The 13,780-nt window shown below is 39.2% G+C and overlaps 1 protein-coding gene across 4 annotated transcripts in view; it reads right to left on the bottom strand.

Annotated features, from left to right (window-relative positions):
- Positions 1-13,780, bottom strand: part of SH3KBP1 (SH3 domain containing kinase binding protein 1) — a 465,279-nt gene that overhangs the window by 155,713 nt on the left and 295,786 nt on the right. The gene's annotated exons all lie outside the window — the stretch shown is intronic.

A 13,780-nucleotide genomic window follows, 5' to 3' on the forward strand; every position in this document is an offset into this window, starting at 1 on the left:
AATACTAAAGGAGGAGCCTATGTGTGATTGGGTGTGACTGGGGTATAGTTAGGGCATGGTTAGGGGTGTGGCTGGGGATACGGGATCTAAAGGCTTTGGTCCTAGTGGTAATACAGACAAGATCCTGCAAAATGTCAACTTCACAAGACCAATGCACATTGTTATTTCTTCTAAGGAAAAACTTAAATCTTTCCCATTATATACTTCTAAATAGACTGATTCACTTCTATGGTAATAAAGAGAATGTACATGGACTCCTGTAGAGGTATTAAAAAAATCCATTTGAATATATTGTTCCCTTGTCTGAAAATAGTTTTGACTGCAAACCTTTCCATAGCAGCTGAATATCACAGCATGAAAAAAAATGGAAGGTCATTTGGGTAATTTAGAAGAAAACATTCATTATAGCACATCCTTTAATACAGTATCCTGCAGTTATATTTACATGAGATTATTAGGATGAAACATTGTTTCATAAACATTGCAATATTTAAGGCAATTCATTAAAATGTGATTATGACTGATATAGATTTAGATTAATTAGGTTAAATATTTTTTAGTTTTGCATTTGATTTTAAGATTTTCTATACTGAATATGTCAGAGGGCAGATTGGTTTCAATACATATGGCTTTCAATTTGAATTTAGACTCTACATACTCTAGATCAGGCAGGATATGTTTTCACATTAAAGGAAACCTGGCACCGGTTTTATGCTGTCTAAACCGGAGGCAGCATTAAATATGTGCAGGCAGCGGGATGCCAACACGGTATGATTTACTCTGAAATGTTTGGGCATTTCAGAGAAACGATGGTTTAAAGAAACTGCTGAGACCCGGGTAACTAATAATTCAGGTGAGTCTTGGCAGCTGCTCTCTATCTGCCAGCACAGAGTCACGTGCACCTCCCTATACACAGATAGCGAGAGATGCATCACTCAGGGCAATGCGGGCAGGAAGCAGCTGCAGGGATCACCTGTGGTGACTAGTTAACCTGGTCCCAGCGTTTCAAAGTAAATGCCCAAGTGTTTCAAAGTAAATCCTACTTTATCAACATCCTGCTGCCTGCCACTGTTTTAAGCCGACTGGTTTGGGCAGCATACAACTAGTAACAGTTTCTCTTGGCTTCGGCTTCAAGAATGGCATAAAAAAAAAAAGCTATGATGGACTTGGGGCTCCTTTATTTAAAATCCCCATGACCCTCACTGTTTTCGCTAACAGCATAGTAGCATGGTTGACTGTACTAATAAAAGTAGCAATTGTTGGAAAATTTTGGATTTTGACAGAAGTATGAATGCGATATATAAATAAATTACTTATTTTTTTCCTCCTTGTTGGATCCACTTTTGGCTTTTACTAACAAAAAATCTATGAAATACTGCCATATGTGTGAAGCCCAGTGTATCTCAGCTGTGAGGTGGTCTGCAGTGATGAGGCTGACCTCTGTTGCGGTAGGATCTGGCTGGGGAGAGAGTCTACAAGGAGTAATCCCACTCTGACTGCAGCAATGTCTGCTTTAGGTTGGCTTTACACGGTCATATCATGAACATGTATACCTGTCTGCAAGTGATATATCTGACTTCTACTGTGCTTTTTTTTTTTCATGTCAAGCTGCTTTTGGAACACTTTTTTTTTTTGCCATGTCATTACCATTAATGATTCTTTTCATCTCTAGGGAAAGTCAAATCAAAACGTGAAAGGATGTGACACCATAACAGCACATGTCGTAAAATATTTTCGATTACTTTTTTCCTGACCAAAAAATCTCCCAGAGTTGTCCTGAATTGTATTCTGCTCAGTTATTTTGTTTAATTTTCTTCTCCTTTGCCACCTAAATTGTCAGTGTTGTGGCACCTTCCTTCTGCTGATCAGTGGGAGAGCAGTGGGTTGGACTAGAATGGATTGTCTTATACCAAGGTATCATTATTTAGGTATCATTATTTCTACAATAGTAACTACAATCCATGGGGTCCTGTGAAAAAATCCACTTACATTTTTTTTTGGTAGAAAATAACTATGGACTGTCAAAATCAGGGGTCCTAAAAAGTTTTGTACTTAGATCCTACCAGACAGAAATGTTGATGTTTGGGCCACACTTATGGTCGTACTCCATACTAGAGTTTAACCTCAGAGTAACATTAGAATAAGATAGATCAGTAAAGATCAGAAGCAATAAATACAACTAAAACTGTCACTGTCAGAGCAGTCAAGAAATGATAAGAACTGAATCATTTCTGAAGCTTCATAATACACCGGCTGTCCTGGAATTTCCCAACCTATTCTTACATACCGTATTCCTACATCAAATAACCTTGTTAGAGGAACGTCATGTTTTCAAGTTTTGTGAAAGCAATGTCATAGGATGAAAATAACTTTTTAAACAATTTTCTTACATTTTTATTTGGGCAGAGGCTAACTGTGGTTATAGCATTAATTCACTCAGCTAGGTAGACACAGGGATTTTTGTTAAAGGGGTATTCCAGGCAAAAACTTTTTTTTATATATCAACTGGCTCCGGAAAGTTAAACAGATTTGTAAATTACTTCTATTAAAAAATCTTAATCCTTCCAATAGTTATTAGCTTTTGAAGTTTTCTGTCTAACTGCTCAATGATGATGTCATGTCCCGGGAGCTGTGAATGATGGGAAAATATCCCCATAGGAGCTGGACAGCTCCCGGGACGTGAGTCATCAGAAAGCAGTTAGACAGAAAACAGCAACTCAACTTCAGAAGCTAATACCTATTGGAAGGATTAAGATTTTTTAATAGAAGTAATTTACAAATCTGTTTAACTTTCCAGACCCAGTTGATATATAAAAAAAAGTTTTTGCCTGGAATACCCCTTTAAGTAATGAAAGTAAATGAAGGGACCTGTCATGAGTTTTATGCTGTCCCAATCACAGTCAGCATAAAAATAGTGCAGAAGGTGCTATGCTGGGACACTATAAATTACCCTGATAATGCTGCAGGAACCTGGGTACCTGCCCCAACCAAGGTCAGCATAAAAATAGTGCAGAAGGTGCTATGCTGGGACACTATAAATTACCCTGATAATGCTGCAGGAACCTGGGTTACTAGTAACACACTGCTTCCCGACCCAGCCAGCTGGATTGATGGGTTTCTCTCTATCTGTGTATAGGGAGAGATGTGTTACTCAAGCTGGCTGGATGGGAAGCAGCATGTAACGAGTTACCTTTGTTACTGCGCCATTTTTAAGGTATGATTACTCTGAAACATCTGCTAGCGGGGCAGACAGCAGCTGCCAGGACCCACCTGAATGACTAGCCTATCAGAGTAATATACAGTGTACTGGCACTTTGTACCTGTTTTATGCTGCCTGTGGTTTGCACAGCATAAAACTGATGGCAGGTTCCCTTTACCAGGCCAACAGCATCTGGATTTAGAATTCTGTAACAGAAAAATGGAACTCTGATCTCTACAACGATTAAAAAAAAAAAAAAAGGATGGTCTCATCCCGAAAACTATGAAACTAATAATAACTAGACACAGACGCCTAAATTCCATATGACCTAAGTCTTGGAACATGTATTTGTTTTCTTGTTTTCCATAGAAAGAATGCTGGCTTACTAATCACAAACTAACTCAAAATGTATTACCAATAGGAAGCTTGGATTAATAGTCCTTATTACCAATCTGCATAATTCCAGTATAAAATCTCCTTTATCTTTACCTACACAACCAATGCTCTCCGGTGTACAACATGCATTTTCATACTTTGCATAGCTCGTCCACCATGCTAATTTTCCTCAGTAGTTTAAATGTTTATATATACGGTAGTTATTATTCTGTTTACTGTAAAAACAAGAGTATGTATGCCTTTGGTCTTAGATTGCATGTAATGTAAGATATTTCCGGACACAGAGCCTATGATGGAGGAACGCTCTTGTTAAAAGTTTTTTTTTTTTATACCATGCCACTTTCTGATGCCATGTACTATTCGTTTGTTACTCTCCTATCTACAGTGCTTTCTTTGACAGTATTGTACACCACTATTTTGGCTGATTGATGTGTCTGTGTTCAGTAAAATGCACTTGTTAAAACTTCAATAAAAATATGATAACTACAAGTATACACGTGTGCTCCCAGTTCAGAACATGATAATCGGAATAATTACAGTAACTAATAAACACTGCCTGTAGTGACAACATCAAATTGTTGAGGGTCACAGGAACTGGTGATCTACTCTCATATGGCACATTCTATTGAAGAAACTGGGCCAACAATATTATCTAAAAGCAGCATCATCTGAGTTTGGACAATAGTAACTACATAATATAGAACACAGAAAACAAATGTGTTTGATTTTAGAACAAGTCATAAATGAAACGTTAAAAAAAAGTATCAAAAATGAAACTTAAAAAATAACAGTATCAAACAATAACCTCGTAACCTCAAAATTCATCAGACTTCTTATACATAATATCAATACAACAGGGTACAAAATGTCAATAAGTCTCCTTTTCTATTGATCCAGGTTTCCCAGATGGAATAAAACTCGCCCAGTAAATCATTTATCATGACGGGCGGTTTCTTTAAAGTCAGGAAGAAGATCAATGTAATGTAGACCAGAGGAAAGAGTGGAGAAGGGGAACAACAATTATCCATTGGGACGTGGAATATAAATGATTGGTATATTTGCTGGAGATTTATATAGAAAACCACAAAGTGCATATAAATCCCTAAATAGAGCAAATATGGAAATAATTGTGTTTCTATATAAATGGAAATATTATTATCAATTATATACTATGGAACATAGCCAGCATATGTCAACCATGTTCTCTAAGTCAGCTAAGGAAACAACTAGTAGTTAAAATCCAGTGTCTTACAACGTAAGCAAGCATTTTTCTCTGGATGTGCGTCAGAGATATATAGAAACAGGATGTTCTCTTCTGTGTGTTTGCCGTGTGTGAGAGACAACAGAGCAGCTAGTCTCTACCCACTAAGCTCAAAGACAACTGAAAATAACATATGGAGCATGCCAAGGGTAAAACAGCTGGAAATGCTGGAATACACAAGTTATATAATAGTGAGAAAGATAGCTACTTCATGTGTACAAACATCTTATCCCCATTAACCCCTTAAGGACTCAGCCCATTTTGGCCTTAAGGACTCAGACAATTTAATTTTTACGTTTTCATTTTTTCCTCCTCGCCTTCTAAAAATCATAACTCTTTTATATTTTGATCCACAGACTGGTATGAGGGCTTGTTTTTTGCGCGACCAGTTGTCCTTTGTAATGACATCACTCATTATATCATAAAATGTATGGCGCAACCAAAAAACACTATTTTTGTGGGGAAATTAAAACGAAAAACGCAATTTTGCTAATTTTGGAAGGTTTTGTTTTCACGCCGTACAATTTATGGTAAAAATGACATGTGTTCTTTATTCTGAGGGTCAATACGATTAAAATGATACCCATTATTATATATTTTTATATTATTGTTGCGCTTAAAAAAAATCACAAACTTTTTAACCAAATTAGTACGTTTATAATCCCTTTATTTTGATGACCTCTAACTTTTTTATTTTTCCGTATAAGTGGCGGTATGGGGGCTCATTTTTTGCGCCATGATCTGTACTTTTTTTTGATACCACATTTGCATATAAAAAACTTTTAATACATTTTTTATAATTTTTTTAAAATAAAATGTATTAAAAAAGTAGGAATTTTGGACTTTTTCTTTTTTCCCGTTCACGCCGTTCATTTTATTTTAATAGTTCGGACATTTACGCACGCGGCGATACCAAATATGTCTATAAAAAATGTTTTTTACGCTTTTTGGGGGTAAAATAGGAAAAAACGGACGTTTTACTTTTTTATTGGGGGAGGGGATTTTTCACTTTTTTTTTACTTTAACTTTTACATTTTTTTTTACACTTGAATAGTCCCCATAGAGGACTATTCATAGCAATACCATGATTGCTAATACTGATCTGTTCTATGTATAGGACGTAGAACAGATCAGTATTATCGGTCATCTCCTGCTCTGGTCTGCTCGATCACAGACCAGAGCAGGAGACGCCGGGAGCCAGACGGAGGAAGGAGAGGGGACCTCCGTCCAGCGTTCTGAATGATCGGATCCCCGCAGCAGCGCTGCGGGCGATCCGATCGTTCATTTAAATCGCGAACTGCCGCAGATGCCGGGATCTGTATTGATCCCGGCACCTGAGGGGTTAATGGCGGACGCCCGCGAGATCGCGGGCGTCGGCCATTGCCGGCGGGTCCCTGGCTGCGATCAGCAGCCGGGATCAGCCGCGCATGACACGGGCATCGCTCCGATGCCCGCGGTTATGCACAGGACGTAAATGTACGTCCTGGTGCGTTAAGTACCACCTCACCAGGACGTACATTTACGTCCTGCGTCCTTAAGGGGTTAAAGGGGTACTCCGGTGAAAAACTTTTTTTTTTTTTAAATCAACTGGTGCCAGAAACTTAAACAGATTTGTAAATTACTTCTATTGAAAAATCTTAATCCTTCCTGTACTTATTAGCTGCTGAATACTACAGCGGAAATTATTTTCTTTTTGAAACACCGAGCTCTCTGCTGACATCACAAGCACAGTGCTCTCTGCTGACATCTCTGTCAATTTTATGAACTGTCCAGAACAGCATATGTTTGCTATGGGGAATTCCTTTTACCCTTTACAGTTACTAAAAATGGACAGAGATGTCAGCAGAGAGCACTGTGCTCATGATGTCAGCAGACAGCTCTGTGTTTCAAACGGAAAAGAATTTCCACTGTAGTATTCAGCAGCTAATAAGTACAGGAAGGAATAAGATTTTTTAATAGAAGTAATTTACAAATCTGTTTAACTTTCTGGCACCAGTTGATAACAAAAAAAAAAGTTTTTCACCGGAGTACCTCTTTAACTACCTAGGAGACAAGGTATGCTTTAATGCCTTGTTATTATATAAAATAAGTGATTTGCTATCATGGAGTCTTCTAGGAACACATCACAATCTGAAGTGAAGACATCATTAACCTATGGTATTAGATAAATCACATATTAATTCTGTACAATGGTTATAAAAAGGATAACGTTATCTTGCAAAAACATAAAATATGAGGCTCCTAGAGTACAAAACACTGCAGGCCATCAAGCCAGTAAGGTCCCCATTTACACTATGGAATATCCAAGAGTTGTCTCTATTGTGCACAGCTATTTCTCATTCTCTCCATTTAGGGGCACAGGACCAGAGCTGGGCTGTTTTCCAGTGGTGCACATACACATGGACTTTCTTTCCCTTACTTCTGTGAACAATCAACACACAGCACTTACTCTCTGCTATGCTATGACACAGTGCTGGAGAAAGTTCACTAGACTAAACTGGCTGGCACTGTGCTGGGATGATTTACACAGCACAATTTTTGTGGAGAGAGAAGGGTTACTGATGTACTTGGTTTACAAGGTGCTACGTGAGCAGAAAAAAAAGAAACAGCAGCAGGATCACAGTACAGAAAGGGTTACACTTAGCCCTGAGCTACTACTGTTACTGCTGCTGGGAAGCACATGCTAAGTCTTGCCTCTTTTTTCAGTGACAGCAGATTGCAAAGAAGTAAGACACCTAGTGGCCAAGAATGAAGAGCTGTTTTTCTGTATTAAAGGGGTATTCCAGGAAAAACCTTTTTTTGTATATATCAACTGGCTCCGGAACGTTAAACAGATCTGTAAATTACTTCTATTAAAAAATCTTAATCCTTCCAATAGTTATTAGCTTCTGAAGTTTTCTGTCTAACTGCTCAATGATGATATCACGTCCCGGGAGCTGTGCATGATGGGAGAATATCCCCATAGGAACTGCACAGCTCCCAGGATGTGAGTCATCAGAGAGCAGTTAGACAGAAAACAACAACTCAACTTCAGAAGCTAATAACTATTGGAAGGATTAAGATTTTTTAATAGAAGTAATTTACATATCTGTTTAACTTTAAATCTGTTTAAATTTTAATCTGTAATTTACAAATCTGTTTAACTATCAATTTTCAGTTGATATATAAAAAAAAAGTTTTGGCCTGGAATACCCCGTTAAGAAGCCTATGAAATGGAACAAAGTTGTTTAAAAGACCGTGGCCATTTAATGGGGTATTCCAGTAAAAAAAATAAAAAATTCATGTCAACTGGCTGAAGAAAGTTAAACAGATTTGTAAATTGCTTCTATTAAAAAAATCTTAATCCTTCCAGTACTTATCAGCTGCTGAAGTTGAGTTGTTCTTTTCTGTCTGACAACAGTGCTCTCTGCTGACACCTTTGTCTGTCTCAGGAACTGTCCAGAGTAGGAGCAAATCCCCATAGCAAACCTCTCCTGCTCTGGATAGTTCCTGAGACAAACAGAGGTGTCAGCAGAGAGCACTGTTGTCAGACAGAAAAGAACAACTCAACTTCAGCAGCTAATAAGTACTGGAAGGATTAATATTTTTAATGTAAGTAATTTACAAATCGGTTTAACTTTCTGCAGCCAGTTGATATGAAAAAAAATACACGTTTTTTACTGAATACCCCTTTAATTCCAAAAGCTTCAGTTGCCGTTGTTACCAAAAGTAAATTAAAGTGGTCACTTTTTTGAATGCCTATTCCTTTTTGATTAGTTTGTGTATGGAGGCTTATTTTTAGTCATTGCTCCATGGAGAAAAAAAGTATGTAACTTGCTGTCCTTTAGGGCATGTTCACAAGATGGAATTTCTGAAATTCCATTGCAGCAGAATCCTGTTGCTTTTAATTGGATTCTTTTGCACTGTGCACACGGCAACATTTCCTGATTCCAGCCTCTGCTAAAAGAACTGACATGTCAATTCTATCCGTGGAATCTGCTTAGAAATGCATTGCCGTCTATAAAGATGGTGCATTTCAGAGCATCCCTAGTGCCAGCAAAACCTGCCGGCGACCACTACTGCAGAATGTCTGTCCAGAAATGTACCCTTAGGTTTATTGTGCCATCTCTTTGTTAAAGCTTTGCTTAAAAAGAATTGTTATATTGTCAGTAGACACGTCCCACCACTGACACTTCTCAAAAGCAGCGAGAGAACTAAAGTCACAAATTTTAGTGCACATGTGGTGTGTGCCAAAATGTATACAATGTTTTTACACCAGCTGCCACAAAGCCACTAATAAATTGCCCCCCATAGTTATTTTTGGGCCTCTGTTTTTAACTTGTAAAACATGCCCTGATTATAATGCATGTTTATGTTTTTTAAGTTTTTAATTTAGATAATTTTTTACATTATATTTATTCTTTATGCTAAAAAAAAAAAAAAAAAAAAAAAAGATGCAATACTTAGAGCCACTATATTCCAAGAATTGTACTCCCATTCTTGAAATTGCAGGTTGTCCTAGTGGTCAGGTTACCCACAATCATACACTTATCCCCTATATTATGGATAAGGTAGTATTGTTAATGGTGGGAGAACCTCTTTTTTTTATCTGTGCATGTTGGGTTGGCCACGATTTGTTAATAAACACTGCTTGGTACTAACGCACAAAATGGAAAAAAATGATAATATACAGTTCATGTTTATATAACTATGACTATAAGATACAGTGGTCCCCCGACATACTCCTGTTACTCACATGTCCTCCTGTTACTCACTCAGGCCTCACATGGGGGGGGGGGGGGGATATAATTGGATTTACCCTGGTTTTGAGGTGTACATTAGTCGCAGTTTGTCTCAGATGCTGTTTAGAGACTTTTCATTGAGACTTTTGCTTTGGAAAGTTTTTCAAAATGAACATACCAAGTCATGATTTTAGTTGATATTATGCAGTGGTCAGGAATTTATGATGTGCGACTTTTTACGCTAACTTATCTACACCAGCCCGGACTTGGCTTATAAAACTTACTACAAACAGCATTAATAAAAAGTCACAATTTTTGTTGCACAGTCAAATAGTCGCACAAAAAGTCGCCATATAAAGTGGTGTACTGAAGTAAGAAATGTGATCAGCACCAGATTTATCACCTGCCCTGCGCCATGTAATTAATCTGGTGCAGTTACACAGTTTCCACCACACAAATTAATGGGGTAAAAAGACGTTCACTTACACCACACTTACAGTACAGTACACACATTACACCCCATACATACATCAATGTTTGCCAACCAGTGTGCTTCCAGCAGTTACAATATACAATTATACAATATGTCTACTTTATATTTTCATCATAAAGTTGACAAGTTGTTTTTACTTTTGAAAGACGTCAGAGGACTTCAAAGTTCAGCAGCAATTTTCCAATTTTTCACAAAATTTTCTAAATCAGAATTTCCAGGCACCAGTTCAGTTTTGAAGTGGATTTGAGGGGCCTTCCTATTAGAAATACCCCATAAATTACCACATTATAAAACCCAGTTTTTGTAGACCCTGTAGACCCAGTTTTTGAATTTTTACAAGGGGTGAAAGGAAATTTGTAACCAAATTTCTCTTGAGTAAGGAAATATCTCATATGTGTATGACAAGTGCTCTGTGGGTGCACTAGAGGGTTCAGAAGGGAAGGAGCGACAATGGGATTTTGGAGAGTGAGTTTTTCTAAAATGTTTTTTTGGGGGGCATGTCACATTTAGGAAGCCCCTATGGTGCCAGAACAGAAAACAAACAAACACATACTATTTTGGAAACTACACCCCTCAAGGAAAGTAACAAGGGGTACAGTAAGCCTTAACACCCCACAGGTGTTTGACGACTTTTCGTTAAAGTCAGATGTGTAAATTAACATTTTTTTTTCACTACAATGCAGTTTTTCCCACAAATTTTACATGGGGTATTAGGAGAAAATGCCCCCCAAAATTTGTCACCCCATTTCTTATGAGTATGGAAATGCCCCATGTGTGGACGTCAAGTGCTCTGCTGGCATACTACAATGCTCAGAAGAGAAGGAGCGCCATTGAGCTTTTGGAGAGAGAATTTGGTTGGAATAAAAGTCGGGGGGACATGTGCATTTACAAAGCCCACCGTGGTGCCAGAACAGTGGACCCCCCACATGTGACCCCATTTTGGAAACTACACCCCTCACAGAATTTAATAAGGGGTGTAGTGAGCATTTACACCCCACTGGCGTTTGACAGATCTTTGGAACAATGGGGTGTGCAAAAGAAAAATTACATTTTTCATTTTCATGGACCACTGTTCCAAAAATCTGTCAGACACCTGTGGGGTGTAAATGCTCACTGCACCCCTTATTACATTCCGTGAGGGGTGTAGTTGCCAAAATGGGGTCACATGTGGGGGGGGGGTCCATTGTTCTGGCACTATGGGGGCTTTGTAAACACACGTTGCCTTCAATTCCGGACAAATTTTCTTTCCAGAAGACCAATGCGCTCCTTCCTTCTGAGCATTGTAGTTCACCCACAGAGCACTTTACATCCACATATGGGGTATGTTCTTACTCAGAAGAAATGGGGTTACAAATTTTGGGGGGCTTTTTCCTATTCTCTCTTGTGAAAATGAAACATTTAGGGTAACTCCAGCATTTTAGTAAAAAAAAATTTTTTTTTTCCCCCATACAACTTTAACCAAAAATTGTCAAACACCTGTTGGGTGTTAGGGCTCACTATATCCCTTGTTACATTCTGTGAGGGGTGCAGTTTCCAAAATGGGGACACATGTGGGTATTTTTTTTTTTTTTGCGTATATGTCAGAACCCCTGTGCAAATCACCAATTTAGGCCTCAAATGTACATGGTGCGCTCTCACTCCTGAGCCTTGTTGTGCGTCCGCAGATCACTTTACGTCCACATATGGGGTATTTCCATACTCAGGAGAAATTGAGTTACAAACTTTGGGGGTCTTTTTTTCCTTTTACCTCTTGTGAAAATAAAAAGTATGGGGCAACACCAGCATGTTAGTGTATACATTTTTTATTTTTTTACACTAACAGGCTTGTGTAGCCCCCAACTTTTCCTTTTCATATGGGGTAAAAGGAGAAAAAGCCCCCCAAAATTTGTAGTGCAATTGCTCCTGAGAACGGAAATACCACATATGTGGCCCTAAACTGTTTCCTTGAAATACGTCAGGGCTCTGAAGTGAGAGAGTGCCATGCACATTTGAGGACTAAATTAGGGATTGCATAGGGGTAGTCTATGCCAGTGATTACAAAACAGGGTGCCTCCAGCTGTTGCTAAACTCCCAGCATGCCTGGACAGTCAGTGGCTGTCCGGAAATGCTGGGAGTTGTTGTTTTGCAACAGCTGGAGGCTCCGTTTTGGAAACACTGCAGCAAGATACGTTTTTTATCTTTATTGGAGGGGGGGGACAGTGTAATGGGGTGTATATGCAGTGTTTTACCCTTTATTTTGTGTTAGTGTAGTTTTTGTGTTAGTGTAGTGTAGTTTTTTTAGGGTATATACACACTGGCGGGTTTACGAGGAGTTTCCCGCTAGGAGTTTGCCGCAGCTCAAACTTGAAGCAGAAAACTCACGGTAAACCCGCCCGTGTGAATGTACCCTGTACATTCACATGGGGAGGGAGGGGGGGGGGGGGCCGCAAACCTCCAGCTGTTGCAAAACTAGACCATGCATGCTGGGATTTGTACTTTTGCAACAGCTCGAGGCACACCGGTTGGAAAACCTTCAGTTAGGTTCTGTTACCTAACTCAGTATTTTCCAACCAGGGTGCCTCCAGCTGTTGCAAAAGTACAACTCCCAGCATGTACTGATCGTGGAAGGGCATGCTGGGAGATGTAGTTATGCAACAGCTGGAGGTACGCAACAACAACTCCCAGCATGGCGAGACAGCCGTTTTCTGTTCGTGCATGTTGGGAGTTGTAGTTTTGCAAGATTTAGAGGGCCACGGTTTAGAAACCACCGCACAGTGATCTCCAAACTGTGGCCCTCCAGATGTTGCAAAACTACAAATCCCAGCATGCCCAGACAGCAAATTGCTGTGTGGGCATACTGGGAGTTGTAGTTTTGCAAGATCTAGAGGGCCACCGTTTAGAGATCACTGCACAGTGATCTCCAAACTGTACCCCTCTAAATCTTGCAAAACTACAAATCACAGCATGCCCAAATGGCTGTCTGGGCATGCTGGGAGTTGTAGTTTTGCAACATCTGGAGGGCTACAGTTTAGAGACCACTGTATAGTGGTCTCCAAACTGTAGCCCTCCAGATGTTGCTAGACAACTACTTACCACCTTCCGTAGTCAGTACGAGGAGCCACACTTCATCGCCGCCGGCCACCACTGGTCACGCTACAGTTCCCCTGTTCTGTCCGGATTATCGTAGGTGGGCAGAAAGGGATAACCGAACATTAACCCCTGCCACCTCGCTCCTATCCCTTGGACACCCCTGATCCCCCTTATTTTTCGGGTCACTGGAGACCCGTATGACCCGGAATCGCTGAAAATTGCCGGTCTGATTTGACTCAGACCCCCCTAGGCGATGTGCCGGGATTCCTGCTGAATGATGACACCCTGCGTCCTGAAGAGGTTAAAAAATTATAACTACATGCCCCAAAATTTATATGTTTAAACTTTTCATCTTCTAACCACTATAACTTTTTTATTTTTCCACATACGGGGCGGTATGAGGGCTTATTTTTTGTGCGGTGCTTTATAGTTTTTATCAGAACCATTTTTGTTTTGAAGGCACTTTTTAACCACTTTTTATACATCTTTTTAGGGTATACAAAGTGACCAATAATATAAAAATTTTGGACTTTGGTATTTTTTTACGTAAATGCCATTGACCATTTAACTAACGTAATATTTTTATAGTTCGGACATTTGCGCACACGGCGATATCACAGATGTTTATTTTTATGTTTACA

Source organism: Hyla sarda, chromosome 2 (genome assembly GCF_029499605.1).
Source record: "Hyla sarda isolate aHylSar1 chromosome 2, aHylSar1.hap1, whole genome shotgun sequence".
NCBI classification, from domain to species: Eukaryota; Metazoa; Chordata; class Amphibia; order Anura; family Hylidae; genus Hyla; species Hyla sarda.